Source organism: Aotus nancymaae, unplaced genomic scaffold (assembly GCF_030222135.1).
Source record: "Aotus nancymaae isolate 86718 unplaced genomic scaffold, 86718_ANA_hifiasm-v0.15.2.pri h1tg000048l, whole genome shotgun sequence".
Lineage (NCBI taxonomy): Eukaryota > Metazoa > Chordata > Mammalia > Primates > Aotidae > Aotus > Aotus nancymaae.
The window spans coordinates 3,484,075-3,507,946 of record NW_026988462.1 but is presented as its reverse complement, the minus strand read 5'-3'; the positions used below and the strand labels follow the sequence as shown (position 1 = coordinate 3,507,946).

Sequence of the window (23,872 nt, the reverse complement as noted above, 5' to 3'; positions counted from 1 at the left end):
CCTCACCCTTCACATTTAGATATATAGGGATAAAGATAGGATGATGTGTATATACACTGATAAAGCCACATACCCATGGCTAACTTCTTGACACAAGACTAGGGAACAAATATGGCAAAACATTGTTGGATAATATGGTCCACATAATTTTATAGTTTCTTATAATTTAGTGCAGATTACTTTTCTCAGTTATAGGTTAGTCTAAACTCAGTATATTGGAACAATTTATTTATTTTCACTGTGACCCAGAGGAAAAAAATAGAGTAAAATTCTGCATGCCCAGATACCATTTTGCTCACTAGTCTCCATTCTTGATATAAAAACATAATTGATCAGCTGAAGCAGAGTGCATACATTCTTTTCACCAGAATTCAACCACTGTATATGTAAGAACCTCTTGGACCCTCACTTGTGCGTCTTTGTAATATAATAGTAGTGAGGTACTACTACTCCTCATCCTAACCCCAGCATCTGGCTTCCCATCATTGATGGAGAGGACATTTAAACCAAGATCTGTGTGAATGCTGGTAGTCTCTTCTTTACCAGTCTTTCAACTTGATATCTACTGGCAAATTGAATATTCAGCTTTAGGTCTAGGTCAGCACTTTTCAATACAGATATAATGTGCGCCACATATGCAATTTTAATATTCCTAGATGACTTTTAAAAAAATAACATAAATGTGTAATTTTAATAATGTATGTTATTTAACCCACTATATTTAAAATAGAATCATTTTGACATGTCAGTATTCAAAAACTGTTAATGAGATGTTTTACTTTTTTATACTGTGTCTTTGAAGTTTAGTATGTATTTGACATAGTACATCTCAATTCAAACAAGTCACATTTCAAGTGCTCTGTAGCCACACATGTCCATATGGCAGCTCAGGCTGCCATATTAGACAATACGGGTCCAAGGTATATATGATTTGGGGAAATGCTTACACTTATTTCTCTAAGCTTCAGTTTCCTTATCTGTGAAATAGAGAATAGCATGCACCCCAGAGTCATTGTCAGAATTAAATGAGATAATATATTTTAAGATTCCCAAAACAATACCTAGTACACAGAAATTGCTCAAAAAATCCTAGCTGTCATTCTTTAATAATGTTGTCATTTATCTTTCTTAAATTTTACCCTTGATGTCAATGTAATTTTAGAAGAAATAAATTTGTAATTGCATTTTGGAATTCATTACTTAGTATAGACAAGGTGAGGCTAAAAAGCAATGAGGTTAAAATAATCCTTGGAAGAATGGTGTTGGTATTCTCTTGAAATATTTTCCCTATGAAGTATCTTATGGAAAAGGGCATGAGAATGAACATTTAATTTCAGGTACAGGATAGCACTAATGCATAGCTAAACAACAAATGGAGCTTTTCATTGGATTGCTATTACTTGGAATGTTTCACTTTTAAGAAATAGAAACCTGACCCATACTCCCTTAAGTGTCTATAAATGTACATACCTACACATACATATACGACCTCTTGTCAAAGCCAAGTGGATCAACTGAAAATGGCTATATTTGTAAATTCATATGCTTTATTTTCTTAATTTGATTTTGGGTGAGATGACACACACAAAGAAGAGTGATAGGGATACAGGAAATGTTTTTCAGTTGAAATAAAACTAGAATTTTTGTCTGCTTTTGTCATTGCTTTTCTTATTGTTACCCATCCCAGGATCAGCCATGGTCCTGACTTGAAGTTCTTGGAACGTGCTATAAAAGCTGTTTGCTGTTAGGCTAAAGTCCAGAAATCTTCACCATGACCTTCCACCGCCCAGCTTGCTTTCACCCCTCCCTGCCTGTGCAGTCTCACCTCTTGCAGCCTTCCTTTTACTCTACACCCAGACCTTAATTCTTGAAAGTATCTTTCTCTGGGCTCTCCTTTGGCCTGTAGAAATCTACCTTTTTGCAGAGTTAATTCCTACTCAGTCTTTCACCCTCATCCCTGCTTAACCCATTCATGCTGGAGGTTGCAAACTTTTTGTGTGAAAAATCAGACCTTGGCAATGACCTTGAGCAGGATATAAATAACTCCCACAAGCTTAGTGTTCCAATAATGGAACACTAGGCATAGATGAGTTAAAAGATTTTTTTCCCACTGAGGGAAGCCTTCTATGCCCTCTCAAGCCAAAGGAACCCCCTTCCTGTCTTCCGTTACTAGACTAACTTTATGCCTCACCTCTTCCCTCAATCACACATATCCTGTCCTTTTCCTTTTCTTTGAAGCACTTATCCACATTTAATTATTTGTATGATAATTTATGGGTAGTCAGCCTTTCTCACAAAACTCTAAGCCCATGTAGCTAGCACAGCTCCTAGCACATAGGAAATAAAACAAAAATGTTGGAAAAAATGAATGTTCACAAAGAAAAGTATTTGTATTGTCCTTTGGTCTCAGTTTTCCTAAACATTTTGATTTCATAGATGGAGATGATTTTTTAAAGTTTATTTTGCAGATGGAGATGATCTTCCTTCAGTTCGAACTTTCTGTGAGAATACTTCTAGATGGGGCAGTGTTTAATAGGAACCTCAAAGAATAAGAAGCATGATATATTCCAGATGGAGGAGATGGCACAGGAAATGCATAGAATATGTTTTTTGGATGGTTAAATAGAGCAGATTGGCAAAACATGGAATTTATATAGAAGTGTGAGGGGAGGTAAGGTGAAGATTTTTAAAGCTAAATTACTGAAGGTTAAATACTTTGGACTTGATCCTGTAGTCAAGGACCATAATCACAATTGTCATAGGTGGCTTAGTGGTAATAGACTACTCTGTTTTATAACAGGAGGAATCGTCAGAAATGTTGCGATAATCCAGTTTTTATATGAAGTGAGAAGATCCTGAATTAGCGTGGTGTCTGTGGTAACAGAAAGGAAAGAAGGGATGCAAGGAATGTTGTAAAGAATGAATTAATCAAACTCAGTGGTAGAAAAAGAGGAAAAGGTCAAAAGTAACCTTGACATTTTGAAGTGAATGAATAGGATTATGGAGGAATAGCTAGGGGAGATTATTTGAGTTTTGGAGATGGTAATTATCCAGATAGCCAGCCTAATAAGTAATTAGAACATTTGAATAAAGCCTGAAAGGTCAGGTTATGTATGACTATGAAGACTCAGGCTCATCTGCATAGTTCAGATTGGGAGAGTAGATGAAACCTATTGGGTAGAGTATAGAGACAGAAATGAATGGATATGGCTAAGAATAGAAATGAGAAAATGAATGAATATAGCCAAGAATAGAACTCGAGAGTTGTAAGATACACAGTGCAGACTTCATATACTGCAGTAGGTGAGAAGGCGTGGGGTGTTTTAAGATTGGGAAAAAGATGGTTGACTTACACTCCCCAAGGTGAGTAAGTTGTTGTTTTTTAAAGATTATTATTAATCTTTATATATCATTTAAGTGGTCACTTTCAAATGAGCTATCTGATTGTTTAAACTTTTCCCCTTACTATAAGTAGCTATTAAAGCCTACTCTAAAATAGAAGTATATTGCCAATTGTTACACATAAGATCTTTGGCCCAGGAAAGTTTGGTGCTGGAGAGCTGAAATGAGATTATACATCAAAAGATGTTTGTCCCAAGTAAGTGAAACTTCTGGAGCTCTGCTGCCATTTTTTCCTCCACAAATACCCGCTTCCCCAGTACCAAAACTTAATTCAAAGCTGGACCTCCCAGATACAGAACCTGATGGGTCACTTTGTTTTATTTTGTTTTGGTACTGGTGAATTAGTAAGAAAATTTTTTAATAATAAGTATATATTATGAAGAATTGATGACCAAATCCTCAAAGTCAGACATAAATCTAAACAAAGAATTTGGGCATGAAGATAAGGACTGATGGTGAAACCTGTATCTATTGAAATACAAAACTAATATTAAAGAATTGTGAGAACTATGGCTGTCAAACAGAATATTAGTGTTACAAACACTGTCAATATGAAACAAACAGTGTAACTAGTAAGTCAGGATTAGAGGAGGAAAATAGTTATGAGTGCCCACTTCATCTTTCATGAGAGGGATTTAGATGGTCAAAAAACTGAAATTTATTTTGAAAATGACCTGAAGAGCTCAATGTTTTCATGATATTTTTTCTTTTTTTAAAAAAAAAACCACTTTATTGAGGTATGATTGACATACAGAAAGCCAGACATATTTAATGAGTACAGCTCAGTGAATTTAGAGATAAGCATACACCTGTGAAACCACCACAATCAATGCTGTAATCTTAACGATCACCTCCAGAAGTTTCTTCCTGTTCTATCTGTCCATTCACTCACTCATTCATTCATTCATTTTTTGTAATAAGAACACTTATCATAAGCTCTGTTTTCTTAGCAAATGTTTAAATATACAGTTGGGTATTGTTAACTAGAAGTACTATTGCTGTACGGATCTCTGGGACTTACTCCTCTTGCATAACTGAAACTTAGTACAGTGAATCACTTTTTATGGCCCAAAAGTTTTTCCTGAAAAGGAAACTTCTGTTTTGGCTGCATTGTAAAATTACAGGTTACAGTATATAGTTTTCTTTTTGCCACCCCAGGATTGTCATTTTTAAAGCTCAGTTTGGAGTTGGAGGAGATGATCTCTCTTCCGCTCTAACATTCTGTGGGAACACTTTTGTCTGGCTGGGGTGATGAGGGAAGGGGTGAAGTTTAATATGAACCTTAAAGAATCAGCAGTCTGTGACTCACAATTTTGTCTGTTTAAGATTTTATGATAATGGTATCAAATCTACAATAAGAGGAATAATTATACTAATACTTATTTTTAATGGAGAGAGGGCCAAAATGATTTAAATAATTATCGAACATTAAGGAAGAGGTAGAGAAACTAAGAAAAATGACTCTGGATTTCACAACCAACAGGAAGAGCCAACAAAGTTGGAATCTTTTTATTTGCTAAAGTTTCAGTAGCAGTACACTTTAGGGATTTAATTTCTGTATGTGAACTTCTGGAAATTACATATGGCACAATAAGGTGCATATATTATGCATGTATATGTACATATTTTTAAGCAAGGATCTTTATATAAAATTAAGTACACTGTACTTAAGGGATTTTTTTTTTTTTTCAGGGATATTTTTTCTTTTCAGTTCTCTCTTAGTCATTGTCTTTAGAACATTAGCCCCTAGGGAAGGATGTATGCCTTACTCTAGGGTTTTCTTTGCTTCTGTTTTGACTTTTCCCTCTTTTCTGTTTCTCTACATTTATTCCTACCAACTGTTTTCTTACATACTTGTATATTTTTAGGCCTATGGTGTAAAAAGAGTTTTAACTAATTTTTTTTGTAGTAATAAGAGTGTGAATATGAGTAGACTTTCAAACTAGGTAAAACTATGGAGACTGAATAGTTACAAAAGGAAATGTATAGACATAGTGTTTATGTAGGAAATTTATCTTGAAATTTTAATGGTGTGCGGAAATATGCCATGTATTATATATTGCCATTTCATTTGTTACTTTGACAGTTGTGGTTCATTTCACTAAAAATTATTCTCAGCCTGACAGAGAAAAGTTTAGTTTCTTAAACATGCCTTTCTACATTATGAGATCAAACTCAGCCTTGTAGTAGAATAATATCAATAATGGCAATGCTGTAATTGTAGACATCTGCATTTCAGTTAAGTATGTTAAGTAAAGCATGAATGTATTAGTAAAGTTTAAAGTAATCAAAATAGCCAAAAACAATATTTCAAGATGCTAATACATAATCTAAGATTTTGTCATGGTATGTATTAAATACTAAGTAGATTTAGCTTTGTACTTTTAAATGACTGAAACCTCTTTGGAAATGTTGGACCTAATAGACCAACTCTTTCATCATTTTTTTTTCTTGTAAGAAAACTCCAGTAAAATCAAACGCCTATGTTAGCCTCATTTTTAATAAATGTCAGTTAAATTGAGGGTCATTGCTCTGAAATATGTTTTTTTAAGCATGTGAATCTGAATAAGGTTATTGGGAATCTGAATCATATGTCAGCAGTGTATTATACTGAAGTTATGGTTTGGGAGCCCTAATAACTAGTCAACATTGGGTGTCTTTGGAAGTTTAATGCATTTAGTTACTTAAAGTTGGAAATGTACTTCTAATCACACCTTGCTGAAAAGTATCTCAATAAGCTATTTAAGATAGTTTGCAGCTAGTAAACTACACTTTTAAATGATACATTCTTAACTGTAATGCTAAAATGTTTTCACTGGCATACTTGGATAGATGGGGATTTGTTTTTTGTTCTTTTATTTCTATAATATGTTCAAGATTTTAAAACATACCAAAATTGGTATTTAGGGAAGAATAAGGTGACTTATAATTTTTATTTTTTAATTGTCATTAGCTGTCAAAAAGCCAAATATTGGAAAAAGTTAACAACTATCTCTCTATTTCTGTAGATCCACTCAGCAGGAGATTTCACATTTTCTTAACCAGGCCCTCAGTAAGAAATACATTTTATATTGTGACTTAGTGCACACATAGGAATAAATACATCTAGCTGAAATCAACATTTCATGAAACAGTAAACTTACTATGTTGCTTGTATTACATTCTCTATTCTTTTCTATTTTATTTCATTGTTTTTAAGTGCTCTTCATGATCCACCAAATTGATTTTATCACACATAGTTTAGAAACTGCTATACTAGGACGTTTTACTCTAAGAAAACTAAATGGAACTATCTGTTTAATATTTTTATCTTCTCTCTCCTGCTTTTCTGGTTTCCAACAATGCTATGTAAGCTTATGAAAATGAAGTACTTCCCAATGTGAGTTACTAAGTACTACCTGTATTACAAAGAAAGATAGCATTTAGTCGCTGAACAAAAAGATATAGCATATCTTTTGAGAAAGCATTTATCTCTGTTGTGCATATCAGAAATGTGAAGATGTATTTCTCATGTAATTTTGTTCATTCTAGTAATAAAAGATAACTCTTGCCTTGTGAAAACTTAGAACAGAGAAAGGGGGGGAGGTTGTAGTAGTATTCAGACTTGAATACATGAGTGCAGGATGATCCATTTCTAGAACTGTTGCTGAGGAGATTCAGAAAACTCAAAGTAGAGGTCTTCTGCATCTATCTAGGATAACACTGATTGAGCTTTCCCTGTAAGACAGTAAAATAGATGATGACCATAACTATAAATATCTTAAAATCACTTAGTAAAGTTACCCAAGAGAAACATTGCAAAATCAAACATTTAGAAGTGTTATTTCTCATGCTTGCCTGCCCCTTAAAAATTAATGATTCAAATGTGGAAATACTACATTACATTAATAATTCAATGCGTATTACTAAGTATCTTTACAGCTCTCTCTGTAAATGAAATCTTAGAGTATTTTTCTTTATATTTGGATGGAGAATTTTAAATTCATCTGTCTTTTTTTTTTTTTTTTTAAGAGACAGAGTCTTGCTCTGTTGCCCAGGCTGGAGTGCAATGGTGCCATCATAGCTTACTGCATGATGCATGATGCATCTTAACTCCTGAGCTCAAATGACCCTTCTGCCTCAGCCACCTGAATAGTTAAGACTATAGGGCAGGCACCACCACACCCAAGTAATGTTTTAAAAAATTTTTCTAGAGATGGGATCTCACTGTTTTGCCCAGGCTGGTCTCAAACTCCTGGCCTCAAGTGATCCAACTGCCTTAACCACCCAAAGCACTGGAATTACAGGCCTGAGCCACGGCCCCTGGTCCTAAATTCATTCATCTTTTGGTTTCCAATGAACATTATAAATACTATATATATTATAATTCTCAAATATTTTATTGTATGTACTCATCTTCTCATCTATGAAGACAGTGAATGTTAATCTCATTAACGCCAAGCTCCAGCACTTACTAGTTATGTAATTCGGAGCCTCATCTGTAATATGGGTATTATGTAACTCATGACGTCATGAACGTAAAGTGTTTCTTTACATAGTAAACCTAAAATACCAATGATAAAGTGTCACCAATAATCACAGAAATTGGAATGAAACTCAACCTTTTATCTGTATATTTCCAGGTGATTTCTTAGGAATTAGGCTCAATTGTCTTACTATATTCAAATGAATTATATACCTAGTATAGTATAACATTTGTTTTTCCCATTGCTTTCTCCTCTGTGTTTTAAGTGCTCTAACACTATGTTATAGAACTTATAGCATAGACCTTGAGTGCTTTGTGTCTTTGCCTTTCTCTAGAGACATAAACATGTTGGCTACAAATGGTGGCAATAAAGTTTTGTGACTTAGGAGGAATTGTGATGATTTTTAATACACATATTTTAAATATTAAAATGTGATATCAAAAGCAATCAGCATATAATATTAGTATTTGTTAACACTTCTCTTTTTAAAAAGTAATAATGATAGTAGACCTCTTTATGAATACCAAATTTTACGCATAGAGTGAAGATAATTTTAATGATCTTTATGGCTAGCTAGATGTAATAATGTGTTGGCAGAGCCTTTTAATAAATCAATTTGAGAAAAGTTTTGTCTTTGTATAAAAGTGATCACTGTCAACATCAGGTAATATCATTTAAGCCACCTCATTTGCATAGCATTGCCTTGGGCAATATGTAGAATAAATTGTACAAAATACTATCTTTGCCCTTCTGGTGTGCCAAAATGTCCTATAAATGGGTATATATTTTGCAGTATTGAGTCATACAGAAATATATTTTTTAAGAAAATTTGATTTTTTTAATTTTTTTTTAATTTTTTATTTTTTTATTGCATTTTAGGTTTTGGGGTACATGTGAAGAACATGCAAAATTGTTGCATAGGTACACACATGCAGTGTGATAAGAAAATTTGATATTTAAGCTTCAAAATATTTTTCCACCAAAAGCATAGCTCTTATTAGGACACCTTTTCTAAGGAATTTTTTATTCATTTTAATTTAGGGAAATTCGGAATTTTGTCTGTAAGACTAACGACAACAATTATATTTATATATAATCACCTTTTTTGTATATGTCTTAGTCTGTTCAGGCTGCTGTAACAAAATTCCTAAGACTGTGTAATTTATAAACCATAGAAATGTATTGCTGACAGTTTTAGGTGCTGGGAAATCCAAAGTCAGGACACCAGCAAAATTTGTGTCACAGATAGTGTCTCTTGCTGCATCTTCACATAGTGTAAGGGGCAAAATGACTCCTTCAAATCCCTTTTATAAGGGCACTAATCCCATTCATCATGACCGAATCACTTCTTAAAGTCCCCACCTCTTCATTGTATCACACTGGGGATTAAATTTCAACCTATGAATTTTCAGGAGACAAGCATTCAGACTACACCAGTATATTTAGTACATTTTTCTCTTCCCTATATCTAAAATATAATTTCTTCCCCCCGCAGTGATCCACTTATACTCTACTACTTTCTTTTTCTATTTTGTGAACCAACAGTCTAAACAAACTTTGGCAGTCAGTAATGTTGATTGGTAAAGTGAAGGACTGAATTGCTATTGTTAAGTAGCTAAATACGTACATATATACATGAAAGCTAACCAGAAAATGAAGTAGACTTAATTATTTTTAGTTATTTTTTAAGAGCAAAAGATGAGAAAATAACTTCTTGATGGTCAATTCCATTTATGCATAATACCAATAAACAAAACTTTTTTACAATGGTCTAGCATTAAGATACTATAATGTTTGCATAAACCCTGTGTCTGTTCTTGCTCTCAAATGGCCAACTAGTTATGGAGTGCTGTTACCTTTATTAAAGAAGGATGTAAACAGAGCATTATCTCAATAGATGCAGCTGCTGGGTGTGGGCTCAGTTGGGGGAATGCTGTGATCCACCAGCAGCGTTTGTCCTGAGACAGGCAGCCAGGATGCTATGTGCTTACCATCCCTGCCGGACAAATCAGTACCTTAATTATGGTAGGATGCCTCCCAGAAGTGTATACATTTTAAAAGGCTACTCTTGATGACAGAAAATGTTTATTCCTAAGGCCACCTTGAGTACATCATTTGGTTTTATTGAAGGCAATACTTGTACATTTATGGAGGGAAGGAAATTTATTCTGTTGCTTACATCAGCATATCCTACTAAGTAATGAGTCCTGAAGCTTTTCTTTATAGGCCACAGTGAGTGGCTTCTTAACAATCACATATCTGTTTTCCTTTGAATAAGTTCCACTGCTTGAATATATTCCCTTTTCTCCAAAGGTGACTGTGTGTCTCTTTTATCTGGGAGAGTTCAGGTCTATGCCTGTTGTTCTTTACATTTATTTATGGTGCCCCTTTCCATCTCAAACATATCTCAGTGTGGGCAATAAATTTTATGATCCCTATAGACTGTTACCTCAAATTCTTTTTTTGTTAAATCATGACAGTTCAAATCCCATTTGTGCATATATTTTTGAGATACCTTGTTTAAATAAACAGTATCTTTCTTTGACCTGGCCAGCATCCTTTTTTATTGCTACCGTTAATTTAGGTAAACAAATCCTCATGAACTGGAAATGTTGCTCAGTTTTAAAAGATGACTTTTTTTTTTACTAAATGTTCTTGATTAAAGATGGCAGCAGATTCTTTGACACAACTTCCACTGAGAAGTAGGATGTTTCCTCTTCCTTTGAGTCTGTGCTGACCTGTTACTACGTTGATCAGTACAGTATGGTGGAAGTGATACTAAGCCAATTTGGGGCCTAATCTCTGAGAAGACTAACAGCTTCCACCTTGGTTTCTTGAAGCCCTGAGCTACCACATAGGAAGTCCAGCTATGCTGCTGGAAAATGCACAGAGAGGCCTGGAGGCTAGATTGAAAGGAGGAGGGAGCTCCCTTAGCCATTCTTCCCAACATGCCAGGTCTCAGGTGATGCCATCTTTGACTCTCCAGCCCAGCCCTGCCCACCATAACTAAAGACCTCTGAGTGACCCCAGTCAGTATGATGTAGAGCAGAAGAACCGCCCAGCTGAGTTCTGCCCAAATTCTTGACCTGCGGCATCATGCAATATAGTAAAATGGTTATTTTAAGCTCCTAAGTTTTGGGATAGTTTTATGCAGCAGTAGTTATCTGGAACAATAACACGTTTTTAGATAAACGTGTTATTTTAGAAATTATTTTGGTAAGAGTACTGTTGATCCTTTGGGTTTCCTTGTGAAGATCTTAAAAAAATATTTATTGAAGATGACTGAATAAATCTTAAGTCTTAAAATGTGGCAAATTTATGGAGCACCTACCAACTGCCCTTGCAATTGATCTGCCCTATATCATTTGACCACTCCCACCCATGCATGACTATACTTTGAAGATCACATTTAATTTTATTAAGAATATAGTGTATTATGGCTTACTTTCGGCAGAAAATCCAAATGTATGTATGTGCCCTTTGCAACTGTTTATACTTATAGTCTGTATTGCCTCCTCCCCCTTCACTCTACTCACAGAGTGTATTGTTTATAAAAGTAATTGATATATACCATCTAATTTCTGTTAACAAAGAGTCCATTATTTGGTGGTGCTCTGCATCACCAAATTTTGATATCCAGCGCTGACACAGAAAATAGCTAGTAAATACTTGTTGAATTGATAAGATTCCTGCATCCGTATTTTGACAGTTTCCCTCCAGCCCCCAGATCTCTGGAGACCCCTCGTGCATCAAATCAGTTTAAGTCTTTCAGTGTCTAATGCAAGGCATGATAAAGAAAAATAATAAAGCATTTTAGATAGTGTACATCCAAAACTGCGTTTTTAGCCTTGTGGCCATGGACATGTTTGCACTGATTTCATGACATTTTTGTTACCCCAGACACTAAGGACTACATGAAAAAACTGTCAGATTTGAAAACCATCACTTCATTATCTCATTCTACTTTGTGTGTCTATAAGCGTCAAGAACTGATTCCAGCACTGGGGATACAGCTGCATATAAAACATTCATGGCCTTTGCCTTCCTCGGGTCCCAGATGTAACTTCAAAGGTAGCACAGCTGGCTTCAGGCAGAAACAAGACTTTAGCTCACAACTCCTTATACTACTCAGAGTTGTTGGTTTTTTTCTTTTTTTATTATCCCACCTTGTCTTAACTAGGCCTTCAGAGCCGTGGTTCACAGCTAGTTTGACTTAGCAGTATTTACAGCAGGAAGATGAATAGAATAAAGAAAGCTACTTCTGTTTGGAAAAGAAGGTATTAGACATTAGAGGGAAAGTTATCTATCCTGTTTTTCTCAAATCTTTTCTACAAGAATTAATGGTTTTCAGACTAGATGATTAGTTTTGGCCATCCTTGGCCAGAGGAATGGAAGCCAGAGATAGGAGATAAAACACTAAATAACAGTTTTTGTACATTTTTGCAGTTATATCACCACAAGATTCTATATCACCATTAAGGTTCTAGAACTGCCTTACTAACAAGACGATTTGAGAGAACCTAGAAAAGGATAATTCTCATTTCTGTTGTACTTTACAGTGTCCACAGAACCTGATTAATTCATGTAAATGCTTAGTGTGGTGTCTTAACACACACTAAGCCCCCTGCAGATGCTAGCTGTTAGTGAAGTCATCATTATCATCTTCCTTAACATAACGCCTAAGTATCAATATTAGTATTTCTGTTTCACAAATAAGGAACCTGAGGCTCAGAAAGCTCATGACATATCCAAGGAGGCAGAGCTGGGACTTATTCTAGGTCTTCTAGTCTAGATCCAGCTCGCTTTCTCTCTCCCTTGTGGTACACTTCATCTTAATTTTCGCCAGTGACCAAGTTGTGGTTGGCCTGGACTGTTAATCTAGAAATTATTTACCTGAAAAAAACCCAGGTTCATTCACTTGATAAGTAACAAAGAACTCCCCGTGAGAATGTAGGTTTTGATCGGTATGAGTTTTATTACTTGGTGCTAGTAAGTAGGACACTGGGCGGATTCTCCAAGGCAGTGCCTCCCTAAGGAAAAGTGACGGGAGGGTTTTACGGAGCAGTGGAGAGGGGAGAAGGGTGCAACCTTGAATATGGAGGAGGGATCCCAGATGCACAGATGCAGTGAGCTATCATGTCAGCACATAGGTCGCATGTTATGGTAATGAAACTGTAGCCCCTCCCACAGTGAGGACTTTAGCATGGTAAGTTGCAGGGATTTTTCAGGAGATAGTTTAGACCGACAAGGTGACCACATTCCACTCAGGCTGCAGGGCAGGAGACTGTATAAGAGGCTGATTGCTCAAGTTGATGAAATTCTTGTAAACCCTGGAAACCCTCCTTGTCTGCTTACGGATAGTCCTTTAGTCATTGTAGATCCACTACATATTTTTATAGGATAGTGGTTGGGGAATGACTGAAAAAGCAGTTGTTTTAAGATAATTATTATGGAAGTAGCATAGGAGAGAGTAGAAGGGTGAGAAATTGGAGGTGAGACCAGTTAGGAGACTGTTGCAGTGTCTCAGTTATGAGTTATTTTGGAAATGAAAGGGTTTTTGTAGTGGGAGTAAAAATGACGGGACAGATTTCCTCATATCCAGTAATTCCTGCTCTGTCCATCCCTGTAATCACTACTGGACGAGAACTGTTGTTGCAGCCTCTCATTACACCTGATCATGCTAAAAGACTATTGGACACTGTGTTGCTTACCATCCACTCTCCCTTTCCCTGCCCCACAGCGAATTCTTATAACTATCTGTTTCTGACTTCTTTCATTTCAGTGTTGGCTTGAACCCTGACAAAATGCAACTCTTCATTCTCCACTGGCTGCTGTTGAAGACCATAACCTCTGCCAACAATGATAGTTTTCAGCTCTTTTCTTCATTGTGCCTTTGTTTTATTGTTTTTTTCCATGTCATATGTTATTTCTCCTGGTTCAGGTGAAAAGACCTTTTTAATAGGTATCACCAGTCAATCTCACGCCAGTTGAACCAACCAGTTACAACATGCCATGAATAACGAATGTGCTCCTCTTCCTCTTATGAGTTGTTATTGCTGGGGAGAAGAAATGCTAATTTTGTTCGTTTCATCACCTGAGTTTTCTAGAAAGCTATATTACAAAGATCCTGTGTTTTGGGTTTTTTAAATTTAGTATTATGTGTACTGAGTGATTTAGAAATGAGAAATATTCTAAGGTCTTATTACAACAATAGAAAAATCTCCCAGGATAAATACTGTTCTGTTCATAACTTAAAAGTTTCTAAAAATCTTAGCTCTTCATAGCTCTGAAGCATCTTTATTTAAATCTTCTTCATTCAGCGGTAGCTTTAAAAAAGTCATAATTGAACTTTGTGTACTGAATTTTCATTCATAAACATTTTGCCAAATATTCTGAAAATGAAGGGGTGCTGAAAGATATATACTATAATTTAATCCAGATGTAAATTTAGGTAGCAGTTCAAATAACTTGCCTATTCCTGAGCATTGACTCAATTTAATCATTTCAAGTACAATAGTCAGGCCTGTTTTTTAATGCACAGGTTTCAGATTCCAGTTCTCACTAAAGATGAAATGGATGTTGTGTGTCTGAATGCCTTTTCCCCTTTGATAGATGAAAGCTATGTGTTCTCCATTTATTTGCCCAAGCTTGAGTTTTCCTTACTGTTTAAATTATGTAAAAAGCATGCTTCATTGACAGATTTTTAAATGATCTATTTTTGATGAAAATCTACATTCTAGCTACACATTCAAGTATCAAATATAGATCAACAGCAACTTTCCTCCACCTTATTTTGGATGACTTGGATATTATGTTTTAAAAAATAAAAATCAATTGGTTTATTCAGATAGGTTTTTTGCATTTGGTTTCTAAATGATAAGGTTTGGGGCTTCTAGTTGCAAACACTTCCTCACAAATAACACATTTCTGGCACTTTATAATGGAGAATCTCCATTTCTAATAAAAAGCCAGATTAAATGTAGTTATTGTTATATTCCTTTTCCTTAACATGGATTTTTTGAGGTACTATGACATCTTGATATGCCCAAAGAGCATTGTGGTCAGTTGGATGCAATATATAGATCTAATAGTGAAGAAAATATTTAGAATTATTGTTTTGTTTCTAATAACATGTTGTATTTCAGTTTTAATATTTGTTAATGCTTTTGGTCTTTAGCCAGTTTTGAATATAAATTAAGCAGTATTGCATTATACAGAAGCTTAAAATTGGTTAGTGATATTCTGCTGAGTAATAAACTCACTGTGATCAACTTAATGACATACCTTTCATGATGTAAACACATAACCAACATGCATGTACATGTAATTTGTCTTGAAGGTTATTTTACTTTTCCTGTTTTAATGAGGAAATGGTTTGTTATCTTACTGATTTTTCGTTAATTGAGGTATAACTTTTATGCAATAAAGTGCACAAATTGTAGGTATACAGCTGTGATGTGTACACCATGTAACCAAATCCCAGATGAAGATGGACAGACATTTCAGGCAACAAAGCAGGCTGCCTCATGTTCCATTTCAGCCACTTTGATACTTAGAGACCACCATAAATGAGTCGTGCCTAGTATTGAACTTCTGGCTTCCATCATTCAGCATCCTCTGTGGGATTCATCCGTGTTGTTGCATGGAACAGTAGTTAATTCTCTTTAATTGAGGTGCAGGATGCCCCTTGCATGAATATACCAGGATTTCATTATTTGTTCTGTTGATGGGGCATCTGGATGGTTTCTAGGTGGGGGTTATTCTGAATGGTGCTACTAAGAACATGCTAGTATATATCTTTTGATGAATACGTGTGTACTTTCTCTGGGTGTAGTATTATTGGATCATAAGTACATTTGTTCAGTACTAATGTATACTACCAACTGATTTTTCAAAGTAGTTGTAATCAACTGGTTACTCTTGTAATTAGCAAGAGTTACAATTATTCCACTTCCTGACTAACATTTGATCATGTCAGTCTTTTTAATTTTAGCCAATCTGATAGGATTCTAGGAATCTCATTGTGATTTTCGTCTTTGTTTTCTTGGTATATAATGATGTGGAGTAACTTTTCATATGCTTTCTGGCCATTTGGGTATTTTCTTTGGAGAAATACCGAGTCAGGTCTTTTGCCCATTTTAAGCATTGGATTATCTTTTTCATAGTTTGTAGAAATTCTTTATACATTCTAGATACAAGTTCTTTATTAGGTGTATGTATTGCACATACTTTTCCCCATTCTTTGACTTACATTTTCATTCACCTAGTTTCTTTTAATGAGCATAAATTATTAATTTTAATGAACTCAAATTTTAAAAATCTTTTTATGGTTAGTTCCTTTTTGTGTCTTGTTTAATGTATCTTTCTTTACCTCAAGGTTCTGAAGATACACTCTGCATATTTACTTCTAGAAGTATTATAACCTAACTTCAGTTGTGTGATCCATCTCTAATTAGTTTGTACGGGTGGTGTGAGATAGTGGGTAAAGAGATTTGTTTGTTATGTTTTGCAGATGGTTGTTCAGTTGATCCAGCATCATTTATATAGAGGACCATTTCCCCAGTGAACTGTAGGTGTACCTTTGTCATAAGTCAGGCAAATCTATCTGTGTGAGTCTGTTTCTGGACTCTCTATTCTGTCCTATTTTTGCATTTCTCCCTTTTTATGCCTAAACCACAGCCTTAATTTTTGTAGCTTTATAGTAAATATTGATATCTGGTGTCTAATCCTCCAGCTTTGTTTTTCAGATTTGCTTTGGCTCTTCTAGGTATTCTGCATTTCTGTAGAATCCTTTACATTTTCAAGAATCAGATACACACACACACACACACACACACACACACACACACACACACACACACACACACACCCAACCTTCTGGCATTTTGATTGAGATTTGCATAGAATCCATAAGTCAGTTTGTGGAGAAATTATACGTTAATAATATTGTATCTTCCAGTCAGTAAATATCATATATCTTTCATTTTATTTATTACTTTTATATTTCTATAAGCACTGTTTTGTAATTTTTGTTGTAAAGGTCTTTTACATCTTTGACTAGATTATTTTCAGTATTTGCTGTTATTTGGTGCTACTGTAAATGGTTTGTTTTAATGATTTTCTAATTGTTTTCTAATTCTAATATGTTTGAATTCTATGTATAGATTAACCTGGTATCCATAACCCTTACATTTTAAAACTCTTTTTAAGTTATGTTTATAGTTTTTGTTTGGTCTTTTTTTCTTTGCCTTTTGCACTGTCTGGGAACTTAAGTGTACGTAAAGTTTCCTTTTTTGTACTTAAATATTCCTTTAATCATTTTGATTATAAAGCATAAATTACATATGTAATTTTTAAATTAGCCTTTTATAATTACAGATTCACATGCAGTTTTATGAAATGATCAATTCCATGTACTCTTTACCCGGTTTTCCCCAGTAGGGTAACATCTTGCAAAACTGTAGTACAATATCACAAACAATATTGACCTTGATACAGAACATTTCCATCACTACAGGATCTCCCATGTTGCCTTATAGTCACACTTACTCCTCTCCTTCCCTCCATTCCCCTTCCCCATCCTCCCTGTCAACCATTGGTCTGTTCTCTTTTCTATAATTTTGCCACTTCAAGAATGTTATATTAAGTGAAATCATACAGTATGTAACCTGTTGGGATTGGCCGTTTTCACTCAGCCAAATTCCCTGGAGATTCATCCAAGGTGTGGTGTGTATCATAGGTCATTCCTTATTATTGCTGAGTAGTATTACTGATAGAGATTTACTGCAGTTTGTTTAACCATTTACTTGAAGAAGGACATCATCGTTGTTTCTGATTTTTACCCATAAACATTTGTGTACAGGTTTTTATGTGATCATAAGTCTTCTTCTGGGTTAAATGCCCAAGGGTGCAGTTTTTCACTCATGATAATTACATGGTTAATTTTATGCTGCCATACTCTTCTCTAAAATAGCTAATTTTACATTCCAGCAGCAATGTATCTGGTTTCTTTGCATCCTCACCAGCATTTTGGTGTTGTCACTATTTTTTATTTTAGCCATTATGATAATAGCAAATGATGTTTACATCTTTTCAAGTGCTTATTTGCCATCTACATCCTCCTCAGTGAAATGTCTATTCATGGCTTTTGTCCATTTTCTAATTGGATAGTTTGTTTTTACTATTGAGTTTTGAGAGATCTTTATATTTTCTAGATACTAGTCTTTTGTCACATAGATGTTTTGAAAAGTTTCTCCAAGTCTGTAGTTTGTCCTTTTATCCTCTCAAGTCTTTCACAGAGCAAAAATTTTAATTTTAATGAACTCTAATTTGGTTAGTGTTTACAACGTATATCTTTTTCTATCCTTTTACTTTTAACTTACTGTGTTTAAAGTGGATTTTCTCTTGATAACATATATATAGGTCTTTTTTTATAAATTCAGTCTGAAAATCTTTTTATTCATGTGTTTAAACTTATATTTAGTGTGATTGCTAATATGCTACAATTAGGCCCACCATTTTACTGCTTGTTTTCTATTTTTTCACTTGCTTTTTTTCTTTTCTCTTCCCCCTCTTCTGCCTTCTTTTGGATTATGTATAATTTGTTGCATTCCATTTTATCAGTTGTCCTTTACATTTTTTAAAATGGTTGTTCTAGGTATTAGAATATAAATACCTAACCTTTCACAGTCTACTTAGAGTTTGTATTGTACTACTTAGAATAAAATTTAAAGAGCTTACAATCATGTAGGTCTCTGCTTTCCAGAGTTTTTGGATGTGTTACATCTACTATATCAAAACCCCCAAAAGGACCATGTTATAATTTTTTGTATGTTTATACATATTGTAAAGAACTTGAGGAAAAAAAATCTTATATTTACATAGTATTTACTATTTCTGTTTTTCTTTCCTCATTCCTAAAATTGCAAGATTGCTTTGATACCATTTTCCTTCAGCCCAAGGAATTTTCTGTAGTATTTCTTTTATAATTTGCTAGTGATAAATTTTCTTAGCTTTCCTTCACTTGAGAATATTATTTTCCTTTAGTTGGGAAGGATATTTTGCTGATACAGTATTCTGTGTTGACAGGGTTTTTTGTTTTTTTCATTTAGTATTGTAAAGATTGTTTTACTATCTTCTGGCATTTGTGGTTTCTGATGAGAAATTTTCAGTCATTTTGTTTGTTCTCCTACATGTAATGCATTTGTTTTCTTTGGCTGCTTTCAAGATTTTTATCTGTATCTCTAGTGTTAAATGATTTGATTATACTATGCCTTAACATAGTTCTGCTCATTTCTTTTTTCTTTTTTTTTTTCTCAATTTTTTTAAAATTGCATTTTAGGTTTTGGGGTACATGTGAAGAACATGCAAGATTGTTGCATAGGTACACACATGCAGTGTGATGTGCTGCCTTCCTCCCCATCACCTATATCTGGCATTTCTCCCCATGCTATCTCTACCCAACTCCCCATCCCCCACTGTACCTCCCCTATTTCCCCCCTACAGACCCCAGTGTGTGATGCTCCCCTCCCTGTGTCCATGTGTTCTCACTGTTCAACACCCATCTATGAGTGAGAACATGCAGTGTTTGATTTTCTGTTCTTGTGTCAGTTTGCTGAGAATGATGGTTTCCAGGTTCATCCATGTCTCTACAAAGGACACGAACTCATCGTTTTTGATGGCTGCATAGTATTCCATGGTGTATATGTGCCACATTTTCCCTGACCAGTCTATCATCGATGGGCATTTGGGTTGGTTCCAGGTCTTTGCTATTGTAAACAGTGCTGCAATGAACATTCGTGTGCATGTGTCCTTATAGTAGAAAAATTTATAATCCTTTGGATATATACCCAGTAATGGGATTGCTGGGTCAAATGGAATTTCTATGTCTAGGTCCTTGAGGAATCACCACACTGTCTTCCACAATGGTTGAACTAATTTACACTCCCACCAACAGTGTAAAAGTGTTCCTATTTCTCCACATCCTCTCCAGCATCTGTTGTCTCCAGATTTTTTAATGATCACCATTCTAACTGGCATGAGGTGGTATCTCAATGTAATTTTGATTTGCATTTCTCTAATGACCAGTGATGATGAGCATTTTTTCATATGTTTGTTGGCCTCATGTATGTCTTCTTTTGTAAAGTGTCTGTTCATGTCCTTTGCCCACTTTCGAATGGGCTTGTTTGTTTTTTTCTTGTAAATCTGTTTTAGTTCGTTGTAGATTCTGTATATCAGTCCTTTGTCAGATGGGTAGATTGCAAAAACTTTTTCCCATTCTGTTGGTTGCCAATTCACTCTAATGACCGTTTCTTTTGCTGTACAGAAGCTGTGGAGTTTGATTAGGTCCCATTTGTCTATTTTGGCTTTTGTTGCCAATGCTTTTGGTGTTTTGGTCATGAAGTCCTTGCCTACACCTATGTCCTGAATGGTTTTGCCTAGATTTTCTTCTAGGGTTTTTATGGTGTTAGGTCTTTAATCTATCTGGAGTTAATTTTAGTGTAAGGTGTCAGGAAGGGGTCCAGTTTCTGCTTTCTGCACATGGCTAGCCAGTTTTCCCAACACCATTTATTAAACAGGGAATCCTTTCCCCATTGCTTGTTTTTGTCAGGTTTGTCAAAGATTGGATGGTTGTAGATGTGTGGTGTTGCCTCCGAGGCCTCTGTTCTGTTCCATTGGTCTGTATCTCTGTTTTGGTACCAGTACCATGCTGTTTTGATTACTGTAGCCTTGTAGTATAGTTTGAAGTCTGGTAGTGTGATGCCTTCTGCTTTTTTTTTTTTTTTTTTTTTTTTTTTTTTTTGCTTAGAATTGACTTGGCTATGCGGGCTCTCTTTTGGTTCCATATGAAGTTTACGACACTTTTTTCCAGTTCTGTGAAGAAGGTCACTGGTAGCTTGATTTTTTCAATCTTTTCTCTTTTCTTCAAATTAGATCATTTCTGTTGATCTGTTTTTAAATTCACTGATTCTTCTGTCATGTACAATTTTCTCATCCAGTGAATATTTTATCTCAGATATTATAATTTTCAGTTCCAAAATTTTCATGTGGTTCTTTTTTATTATACTTTGAGAGGATTTTATTTTTCTGTTCATTTCTAGAGTGTTTACCTCTACCTCATAGAGCATGGTTATAATTGCTTCTTTAAAGTCTGATAATTTCAGCATCTAGGTCATATGACATCTATTGATAGTTTTTACCCTTGAGAATTAGTTTTTCTGGGTCTTTGCATGTTTGGCAATTTTATATTGTGTCGGGTATTTTTAGTATTATGTTGCTTAGTCTCTGGGTCCTGTTACAATCCTCTGGAGAATGTAGATTTCTTTTTTCCTTGTAGCTGACAGCCAACCCACTGAGGTTCAAACTACAAACTTTCTCCTTGTTTGGAAGATGATTCTAATGTGAGTTCAATTTTCAAAGCCTTTACCTATGCTGTCTTGTGTATACACCACTCAGTGGCTAGTCTGAAACATGGGTAGTGGTTTAAATTGTAGTTCAGTTCTTTAACCTTTGTTACACTGCCTTGAGTCTTCCCACTCATACACAGTTCATATTACCTAATGTTGATTCATACACAGAATTAGGGAATATTTTTCTCTAGCATTCTCCTCTCTGGAAGGATATCTGGGATCCCTCCTGTACTCTTTAGACCACAAGAGCCCATTTTTGGTCTGGCCAGAAACATGATGTTTCAAAGTTTTAGCTTTCTGCACTGCCACACGGTTCTTGCAATTGAGGTCATCTTTCTGGTAAAATGGGAAGAGAAAAAGAGAAGGAAATACACTCGGGATTTCTCCTACCCTCTTTGGGACTTATGGTGCTCTTTTCCCAGTTTCTCTAGTCAGACATTTCTAATGAAGTTTTAGCTACTGGCACTGCCTACTGCCCCCGCTCTGCTATCACTCACTCTAGGTGAGCTGTGAAATAAGAAGGAAAAAAACAAGTGAGGGTTTTCAGCCCACACTCATACTCAAGCTCAGAGGGCCCCCTTTACTCGGATCTTCTGGTTAAAGACCGTCTCCCTGAGTTCAGTTGTCTGTGTGCACTACTGAGTGCCCACCCTCAGCTCAAGGACACAAGAAAGAAGAAGGGAAAACCAGGAAGCTCACTTGCATGTAGGTCTCTTTCTTCAGGTGTTGGTTCTCTTTCCCAAACTGCTTTTTTCTCTTTAGTAGAGAGTTCTTTGGTAATTGGTTTTTTTTGTATTTTGTCCTGAGTTTTTATCTGTAATCAGCAGGAGATAGGGACGTTAATGGGCTTATGCGATCCTGGCCACAGTAGAAGTCCTCAAGTGCTTTTTTAATAAAACATTTAAAATGGCTATGAGTTTCATTTCCATCATCCATTGGTCCATCACAGTCAAAGTATTAGGAATCTGTTCTAATATATCAACACTCAGTTTCTATGAAAGCAGATTATTTTATTGATTGAGCTATTCCTAATAGCTTTGAATATCTTCTTGGTATCATTACTCTTCCTACTTTTTCCATTATATTTACACATTTCTCTCTGTTCATCTTCAGTATGCATTCTGAAACCAAGAGAATATCAGAACAAAGGACTGTGGTTTTCTTTCATTATTCAAGCTAAATTACCAGTAATGTCCTTTTAAGATGAAATATTTAGTCGCTTCAAAACAAGTCAGGTTGGAGGAAGAGGGCAGCCTTACTTAGCTCATATTTTTCATCCTTACAAGCAATATTGATGTTTCATGCTAGCAAGCTGTGGTAGAAGCCTTAGTTAGAGTCCTAACCAAAACAGTTCTCTTTCTTCAAAACTCCCATAACACGTTATTAAAACTCCCATAACACTTTATTAAAAGATTAAAAATATCAATCCTGAGGATAGGGAAACAGGCACTCTCAAGCACTATTGGTTTCAGTATAAATTTCTGCATGTTCACTGAAACTTTGTGTGTGTCTGAGTTTACAAGGCAATTTGATGAACTAACCTAGGAATATGATTTTTCTGGCTCAAAGGGTATACAAAAGATATTATAGATATAAACACATATGTGATATACATATTATGTAATATATACATTCTTCACGCCCTTTGAGACGGAAATCACACTTCTAGGTATAGTTCATCAGATTGCTGTTTATGTTAGCTAAAAATGGGGGTGGGGGCCTATGCACTAATGGAAGACAGATAATTAAATTATGATATAGATTCTATAAAATGGAATACTACCCAGCCATTAATATGATACATATTATTTATTAAAATGGAAAGCTCTATAATATTAAGTGGAAATTGAGGCTACTAAATATAATTGGCATAATCTCCTTTTATAAAAGTTTATAGCTATACTTATATTGAGATATATATATAGGAAAATAATTTGGAAGGATAAGACATCAAAATAGTCAAAGTGATCATTCTCACAGAGATTAAGAATTAAAAAATGGGGTTTTCTGTTTCCTATTAAGTATTGCCAGGCATTTTTTTTTTTTTTAATCATGACTTACTTAATTTGAGCAAGAGTAGAAGGGACCTATATTCATTTTGGGGAAAAGATTTCTACATTCTAAAGGGTAAAAGAACTAGAATCTATGAGAAGAACAGGCAGGGTGTTACAGATCACAATTCCTTATATACAGGTAAACTTTTAAATTCTGACTTTTAAACACATTTAACAGAACTGACAGAACAAAATGGGTTGCCTTTAGGTATGAGTTCCACGTCACTAAAAATGTTCAGACATAAGCTACAAAGCCATTTGGTAAGTTTATCATGGAAGTAATAGAAGCATCAGTTTTTTTGACGTTTTGCCTTGGGACTCTCTTGGTAGATGATTTTAACATTGGGTAAAAAGTTGAACGAGGGGACTTAGAAAAACCTTTCTGATTCTTATGTCTGAATTCAAGGAGAATTATATTTCAACCTGCTTATCACTAAGAAGATAATAGCATGTTAAAATTCACATGATGTATGACCTTCTTTTAATATGCTACAGTGCAGCACCCTCAAAAGTAAAGTTACAGAACTGACAGTAGTGGTAT

At 35.0% G+C, this 23,872-nt stretch overlaps 1 protein-coding gene and 1 long non-coding RNA gene across 2 annotated transcripts in view; one reads left to right on the top strand and one right to left on the bottom strand.

Moving 5' to 3' along the window:
- Positions 1-23,872, top strand: part of RAP2A (RAP2A, member of RAS oncogene family) — a 32,993-nt gene that overhangs the window by 1,994 nt on the left and 7,127 nt on the right. The gene's annotated exons all lie outside the window — the stretch shown is intronic.
- The window catches only part of LOC105721560 (uncharacterized), a 91,321-nt gene continuing 72,642 nt past the window's right edge, over positions 5,194-23,872 (bottom strand). Inside the window, exon 3 of the long non-coding RNA XR_001108362.2 lies at positions 5,194-7,119. This is a non-coding gene — a long non-coding RNA (uncharacterized LOC105721560). The remainder of the gene's footprint in view (positions 7,120-23,872) is intronic.